The following is an 8,239-nucleotide window of genomic DNA, read 5'->3' on the forward strand; positions in this document are numbered from 1 at the left end:
TAAATACTGATTGAATGGAAGAATCCATGAGTAAATGTCCTAAAAGAACTAGATTTTGTTCTTTAACAATAGTATCAGAAAGCTATCCTTTGCAAAACTTAACAATCCTTTTTGATACTTTTGGTGGGACCCTGTAGCACCATATGGACATAAGATCAGAAAGATCAATAAAAGGAAAGAAAAATGTTGATTCACTTCTACTTGAAGACTTTAAATCTGTGATTGTCACTCTTAACTTTCACCTTTAGCTGTTAAAGTGCAACTCAAGAGTTTTGCTAGTGGACGCTAGCTCTGTTTTCTGCTTTCCCTCTATAGCCATGGGATGCCATCTACTTTAATAAGTAGTTCAGCTTAATCCCATGAACACCATCTCCCTGGACAATAACACAGCTCTCTCCCCTATAAGTTCCACCTGCCTATAATGCACATGGAAGGATCAGCAAAAAGTAATGAGGTCCCTAGGAATGAATTTTTAATCTCCAAGACCTTAAAGGGAAGACCCGTGGTAATATTTGGTTTGTCCACAAGGGGGCAGATTTCAACTTGCGGTCATAGCTCCTGAGAGCAGCAGAGACACTTTGCCTATTCATATGTACTTTGTGACCATCAACAGATTTTCACCCCCTGTTTCATATACTCCTGCCGGCATTCTCCCCACATGTGAGCAATGTCTCCTTAGGACTCATACGAGTGACCCCTCATCACAAAACCTGGTCAAGTGAAGTTGATGAAGTCCTGCTGGGTTATACACCTCCTTCCCTAACCTTTTTCCTCTCCTCTGCAGTCTCCCTTTTATGGACTTTTGTTCCTCATCCTGTTAAGTCACTTGTTTTACATACTCTTACAGAATGGCTAAATGCAACCCTACAGAGTGACCTCAAAACACTATCTGGTTCAGAATTTGCCCAAAGCCATGGAAGCCTGAAGCAGCCCTGTACTTCAGCATCTCTGCCTGGAGAAGGTTTACAACAGAAGTCAATGGTGCTGCTGCGCGATTTACAGCTGCGAGAACCTACTTTGTGCCTTTCTTTATGTCCAGTTGGGAGAACGTTTCAACCCTTCTGTAAAGCATTTACAGGTCCATACTGTGGCCGAGAAGGAGAGCTGCTAGAGAATATATTTCAGGCATGGCCCTCCCTCAGCCTTTCCCAGAAGGTGGCACACACAGTGGATAACCCACACTGCAAGAGCCCTCTATTCAAGTCCCCAATACCTCCATGCTCCTTATTCCCCTCTGTGTCCAGGATCCGGGATTCCTTTTTGATTTAAAACAGTTCACACAGAGAATTCCCTGGCTTCCAGTGGTCAGGACTCTGCTCTGTGGCAATAAATAAATAAATAAGTAAAATAAAACAATTCACACAATTCATTAAACAAATATTTATTGAGTATTTATTAGGTGCTAAGAACTGTTCCAGCCTCTGAACAGGAGGCTTTGGCAGTAAAAACAACAACAACAACAATGATGCCCTGTTCTTGCGGAGCTTCCATTCTAGTGGTTGGGGAGGGAGAATTCAACAACAGCCAGAGCAGCAGCAAAAGTCAGGTGGTGGTACGTGCAAAGAAGAAAATTAAAGTAGAGAAGGGGGAGTAGAGAGCAAAGGGGTGCTATTTCATGCACAGTGGTCAGAGCCATGCAGATATGAAGTGGATAAGATTCAAAGCAGAGAGAAGAGCATGTGCAAAGTTACTGAGGTGGGAATTTCTGAGGAGCACTAGAGGCTAATGTAGTGGGAAGACAGCTGACAAAGGGAGAGACGGTAGGAGATGACGTCAAAAAAGTGAGGGGAGTCCAAGAAATGGCGAAGTCATGTAGAGATTTTTAAAGACGTGGCAAGGAGTTTTAATATTATATGAAAGGAAATGGAGATGCATCAAAGAATTTTAAGCAGAGCAGTGATCAGCTCTGTCCTAGGCTTTAATAGGACAAGTTCATGTGCCCAATGTTAGCACAAATTCATGTGCCCAGTGCACAGTGAGGCCAGACAAACTGAAGTGTCGGAGTTGGGAGCAAGAGAAAGGTTTATTGCAGGGCCACGCAAGGAGCCGGCTGGCTCTTGCTCTAAAAAATCCGAGCTCCCTGAAGGGTTTTGGCAAAGGATTTTTGAAAGTCAGGTGAGGGAGGGTGGTCGCAGGGTATGTGATCAGCTCATGTACAGCTCTCTGATTGGCTGATGGTGACGGAAACAGAGCGGTGTCACAGGGGTTAACATTATCAGTCCTTAGGCTCCAGGAGGCCTGGGGCTGTGTGCTCATGGTCATCAAGTAGTTAACATCTTCCATTTGGTGGGGGGTTTTCACATCTGTAAAACAACTCTGGAAACAACTCTGGAAATGTGCATCAAATATTGTTACCTAGGTACTTCCGAGAGGACCTAAAGCAGAGGATATGGGGGAAGGCTTGTCCCGGGAAGGTCCCATAGGGTCCTACTTGGTTACATCTATGCTATGTTGAGAATAGACACCAGGGCCAACCAGGGAAGCTTGCTAAGGGGCTATTGCAATAGTGCGGGGGAGAGGTCGTGGTGTCTTGGATTACAAAGGTGGTGGAGGAGGTGGTGAGAGGTGTTTGGACTCTGGAAATATTCTAAAGGTACAGCCAACATCACTTGTTACTGTACCTTAGGTACTGTACCGTAGGTTATAAGAGGAAGCACTAAAAGATGATTCCAAGATTATTTGTTTCTTCCATATGTCTGAAGAGGTACTAGAAGTTAAATACTCAGGAAAATAATTAAGAGTGAGGTGAAAAATATCTGTGGTTTCTAGGTCTTGTTCATCAGGTGAGTCAGGGCACATCAGACTGAAATAAGAGGATGTGAACACTGCATACCCAGCAGGTAGGGAGCGAGTAGGGGTGAAGGGCATAACCATGTGGGGACCCCATCCTCAAAGACTCCAATGTAATTGGTTCGGTGTTGGACACCGCAGGGAATGGTTAAATAGTTTTACAGGTTAAACCTAATCTGCAGGCAGTCTTGAGCATCCCTGTTGAGAAGTTCACTCCCTGGGTGCTGCGTTACCAGCGACTCCCACACCCCTACGCACACACCCAAGGGCCCTGGAATGTTAGGCTTGACTGAGGGAGGGAGTCCAGGCTTTCTTTGACGAGACACGTCATCGCACTTGCTGACCTGAGGAGGTCCCAGCACCCAGTGGGCCCCCAGGCTTACAGTGGAGGAAAATTGAGGGTTATGCGAAGCTGTTAATATAAAATACACCTCCCTAAGTCCTGAAGGAACAATTCCTGGCTAATAACAAAAAAACTACAAAAGAGAAATGATGGTTGATTTTAGAAATAATGATTTCGTAGAAGAAATACTGCATGAAATATACCTAATAACATCTGTCATTTATCCTCGTGAATTAATAATACAAGGAGCATTGGTCTAAAGATACATATAAATCTGCAATAGTGGATTATAAACTGGTGTTCATACTGTAATAGCAGTTACATAGGGTGCTTGCTTAATGTGATGGTGTTTAACATCAATAGATCAGAGGCTTTATGGGAGGTATGATAAAGACCAAGACCAAGACCGCTGGCTAGGAAAAGCAGGGCTCGTCCGGGATTTGAACCCGGGACCTCTCGCACCCTAAGCGAAAATCATACCCCTACACCAACGAGCCACGAAAGCCGTGCTCTGGTTTCTAAACTTTAGTATAGAAACTTTTCGCCACGTCCATGGTTGTAAACTCTTCTTTTACCAACTGTGGGCATGGATGACACCTAGTGGAGGAACGAATCACTGCACGCTCTCGTCCAAATTTCCGAGTGCAGTGTCACACATCTTTTTTAGGAAAAAAGATTCAGGATCAACATTAATTGCGCTGCATATTTTCGCTTCCTAGCGGGCCAAAGATGCTGCGGGAATGATGACAGGCAATCTCATCAGGGACAGTCACAGGCTGAGGGGTGATCCCGTGGCACTGGGGAGGGGAGAGGACTCGCGTTCCCAACAGGGCGTCTCCCTGACCGGTACCGACCCCTCTGCCCGCTGTCGGCCGGAGAGCTGGGCTTAAGTCCGGAGACTTCTGGCTTCGGCACATTACTGACCTGTTCCTGGGCTCGGCCAGGCTGGGACGTGTCTGGCCCTGCCTTACATGCTATGGAACTCACCGCCCGGTGAGCTTCCGCGTTTCCTCCGGGAAGATCCAGGCGCCTTCCCTCCGCAGGACCCCAGACTCAGCATCTCAAGTAGCGAAAGGTCTTGCCGTGTGGCGCCCTCCGTGGAGAGCCCGGCCGAGGCCCGAGAGGACTCCGACTCTCCCGGGTGACCAGCCTGTACCGGGCTCAGGTAGGCGTTCCGTACCCGTTGGAGCTAACAAAGGTTGTTGGGTCTCTCGAGACTCCCTGCCCTTGTGTAATACGACTCTTTCCATCAATCTCAAGCACTGTGGCTTCAAAGAAGAAAAAAAGCAAAACAAATCGGGAAGAAAGGGGGGAAAAAGAGATACGAAGAGCCTCCTAAAAAGATAAATATATGAAACATGTGGCGTGAAGGGGAAGAGAGTGGAGGGTACAGGATATGCTTCGCAAGCAGTTGTTATAGGGTAGCGTGGCCGAGCGGTCTAAGGCGCTGGATTAAGGCTCCAGTCTCTCCGGGGGCGTGGGTTCGAATCCCACCGCTGCCAGGCAACTTTTGTAACACTCTTGGGTATCACAGCCATGAATGCGCTGGTCCTGCCACTTAAAGACAGAGTTTATTTACTTTCCTCTCTTGTCCAACCGCTTGTCTATACTTGATAGAGAATCTGGGTTTGCAATGTTTTGCGACTTCTCATGTTTCTGATTCTTTCATAAGTCAAAGTTGTTTAATGATAGACATTAACACCATCGTAAGATCATAATAATGCCTTTGAATCCATGGTTTCCCATAGGCAAGGTGCTAGGACTTTAATATAAACCTGTAAGCTTTGCTTTGCCTTTCTTCACTCAGCCAAAGGGCATATTATGAGCACTTTTATTGTTATTGGCACTGCTCTACTGTTCGGGGGGTACAGAAAAAATGAATAAAACACGATGCCTGCCCGCAAGGGAAGCTCACAAAGCACATTGGAAAAGTAAGCCATACTATTTGAAAACAGTCTCGGAACATTGTAAGACATCATCAAGCAGAAAACAAAGGCAGTGTAAAGGCAGGCAGTGCAGTGATGTGGTGTGGGTGTGGAAACGCCGGGCTCCGCTGCTGCTGTTAGACCACCAGAGTCCTATTCTCACACTACTAGCTGTGTGGCCTTAGGCAAATTGCTTATCTTCTGCGTTCCTCAGTTTCTTCATGTGTAATATGGAGATTCCTCATGGAAATGTTATAAAACTTAGTTCGCACATGTAAGGTGCTTAGAACAGTTTGGCAATCAAAAAATGTTAAATGTTTTCATTGCTTAAACACATCTTTTGCCACATTTCAGACCACAGGGCTGTCTCTTTCTTTTCTCCCATCTGGGTTGAAATTCCACTAAAGATTAGATAATAAAAGATCAAATTGTCCACAGAAAGCTACAGTAAAAATGTAGAAATGTGAAAGTCCTGTAATTATCAATATAGATATTTGTCATTCTGCTACCCACAGATAAGCAGTTTAGTAGTTTCTTATTGAGGAGAAGCCTGAATTGGGTACTTGGGCCAAAGTGGAGAGACAAAGACTGATTTAGGCTGTCCATTTGTATTGTAAACCAAAACCATGTTTCCTGTCCTTTGGGAAGATTCCAATCTGAGTCTACAAAAGCCAAAAATAAATGTTGTTTAATTGTGGCTTCTGGAAGCCAGCAGGTGCACCCAGGAATATGGTAATATTCATTCATTCATTCATTCATTATTAATCACCTACTATACGTGTACACAGGGCTAAGTGCTGAGGGTACTGCAGCGAGCATAACAAAATCTTTTCTCTTGTGGAGCTTACATCCTAAGAGGGGAGGAAAGAGAAGAAAAAAAGAAATAATTAAATGTATATAAATGTGTCAAGTAGTGATAAATGCTGTGAAGAAAAATATATTTGTATAGGGGCTAGTGACAATTGGGGGCTATTTTGGAAAGAGGGGTCAAGGAAGATGTCTCTAAAGAGGTGGCGTTTGAGCACAGAAGGAATAAGAAGGGAAGGTATACAAATATCTGAGGGAATAATATTCCAGAAAGAGGAAAGAGCAAGTGAAAGGTCCATAATAGGAAACAAGGTCCATGTATTTGAGGAATAGTAAGAAGACCAGTGTAGCCAGAAGAACGAGTGAGAAGGAGGAGGGGATCGGAGTTGGGCTCAGAGGGATAGTCAGGGCCAGAACATGCAACGACAAGATCATGGATTATATTCCATGTGTGCGAAGTTACTGGATGTTTTTGAACTGAAGAGATTTTTTTTTTTTGGCTTGTATTTTAATAGGATAATTCTGGCTGCTCTCTAGTGTAGGGAGTAGAGAGGAAGTAGGAAGATGAGTTAGAAGGCTACTGTGGGAGTACAGTCAAAAGATGAAGGAGAGTTTGGACTAGGGTACTGGCAGTGAATGCGTTGGGAAATGGATGAAGGTACACCCAATAGGCTTTGTTGATAGATTGGATGTAATGTATACGGGAACTGGATGAATGATGGATCTATTTTCTGAGACATGGATGGCAGTGGAAGGGCAGTTGGAAGAGGAGTGGCAGGAGAGCAGGAGTACTGTTTGAGACATGGTAAATTTCAGATACCTATAACTCATTCATGTGGGGCAAGCAGGTGACTATATGTACAAACCTAGGTCAAGTCTTCTGATACAAATTTAAGGATCATCGTATAGAGACGGTATTTAAAGCCAAATGATTGGATGAGTATATATAGACTGATCCAAAAAGGAGGACAAGAAGACATCTGTAAATTGACAGTTCAGGAAAGCAGGGGCCAGCAAAAGAGACTAAAGAGTAGCCTCCTGAAATGAGGAGTGTAGTATCCCTATGCTGCTGGGAAGTCAAGTATGATGAAGAGTGAGAACTAACCTTTAGATTTGGAAAAAAAGTCATTAGTGATCTTGACAAGAGTGATCTCTATGGAGTGGTGGAGATAAAAGTCTGATTATGATCTTGAAGGACTTGGAGATGCTATGTTTGTATGCTGATGGGAATGATCTTGCACACTGGGAGAAATAGCTGTTGTGTGTTAGGGGCTGTACGAGGGAATGTTGATTGCAGAAATCAAGCCCTTGAGTAAGGGAGAGCAAAGGGGATTCACCTGATGAGAAAGTGAATGAGTTGCCTTAAATAGGAGATGAGAAAGATGAGCCTTGAAACAGGAGGGAAGACAGAGAATATGAGTGTGGATGTCGGTGAACTGGCTGCAGGAAGGGGATATAGTTCACTTCTAAAGGAGTTATTCTTTTCTGTAATAGTTATTCACTTAATAAAGAAAGTTGATAAGGGTCCACAAAACATTTTTTAAAAATTTAGCCTTTAAAATTTGCCTTTGGGGATTACATTCCCTCCTTTCTCTGCTGCTCTGCTAGAGTTAACAGAATTCGTTCCCTACTCCACAAGAGTGTTTTTCTTTTAAAGAGGCGGAGGTGGGGGGGAGGAGAAAGAAAAGACACGACACTATATGACAATACATAAAAACTCTTTTAAACGATAATTATCACACTCATAAAATGGTGATTATGTTAGTGTGTTTGAGATCCCAGTTCCCTTGGGGAGGAGGGGCGGGGGGGGGATGGGGAACAGACCGCCGTATTTAGCACTATTTGAAGTTGCCAAGCAGTCTCCCAAACACTATTTTATTTTACTGAACGGGGTCCCTGGAGGTAGGCAGGGAAAGGGAACGTGTTATCATTTCCATTTCACAGTCTATGCACTGAGAGGTCGAGGGACTTACCCGCTCTCGGAACTGCCACGTCCGCCTACCCCCCGGGGAGAGTGGGGAATCGCTTAGTCAGACAGAATTCAATAGATAACTTGGAGCTGTCCCTAACTTTGCTATTTCACATCCTCGGGGGCTTTTGCGCAACTTTTCAAAGCAGAGTAAACAAAATGCCGTAACGGACGTATATTAAATAAGTTGTTTATTAGAAATGAAATACGTTATTTATTAGAAGCAAGAAAACGGGGCTCGTCCGGGATTTGAACCCGGGACCTCTCGCACCCTAAGCGAGAATCATACCCCTAGACCAACGAGCCACACTGTTCCTGGTTTTTAATTCAGCCCCAAGGCTCACTCACGTCACTAGGCGTTTTTTTCTAAGAAATGTGAGTCTGAAAGCCTTCTACTGGCAGGGA

The 8,239-nt window shown here is 44.4% G+C and overlaps 3 non-coding genes across 3 annotated transcripts; 1 reads left to right on the forward strand and 2 right to left on the reverse strand.

Annotated features, from left to right (window-relative positions):
* Nucleotides 1-3,558: 3,558 nt before the first annotated feature.
* On the reverse strand, nt 3,559-3,630 carry TRNAP-AGG (transfer RNA proline (anticodon AGG)). The gene has a single exon. It is a non-coding gene; the product is annotated as a tRNA-Pro (tRNA).
* Nucleotides 3,631-4,553: 923 nt separating this feature from the next.
* Nucleotides 4,554-4,635, forward strand: TRNAL-AAG (transfer RNA leucine (anticodon AAG)). Its single transcript has one exon. It is a non-coding gene; the product is annotated as a tRNA-Leu (tRNA).
* A 3,433-nt stretch (nt 4,636-8,068) lies between these two features.
* Nucleotides 8,069-8,140, reverse strand: TRNAP-AGG (transfer RNA proline (anticodon AGG)). Its single transcript has one exon. It is a non-coding gene; the product is annotated as a tRNA-Pro (tRNA).
* Between the last annotated feature and the right edge of the window lie 99 nt (nt 8,141-8,239).

Source organism: Lipotes vexillifer, unplaced genomic scaffold, assembly GCF_000442215.2.
Source record: "Lipotes vexillifer unplaced genomic scaffold, Lipotes_vexillifer_v1.1 scaffold164, whole genome shotgun sequence".
Lineage (NCBI taxonomy): Eukaryota > Metazoa > Chordata > Mammalia > Artiodactyla > Lipotidae > Lipotes > Lipotes vexillifer.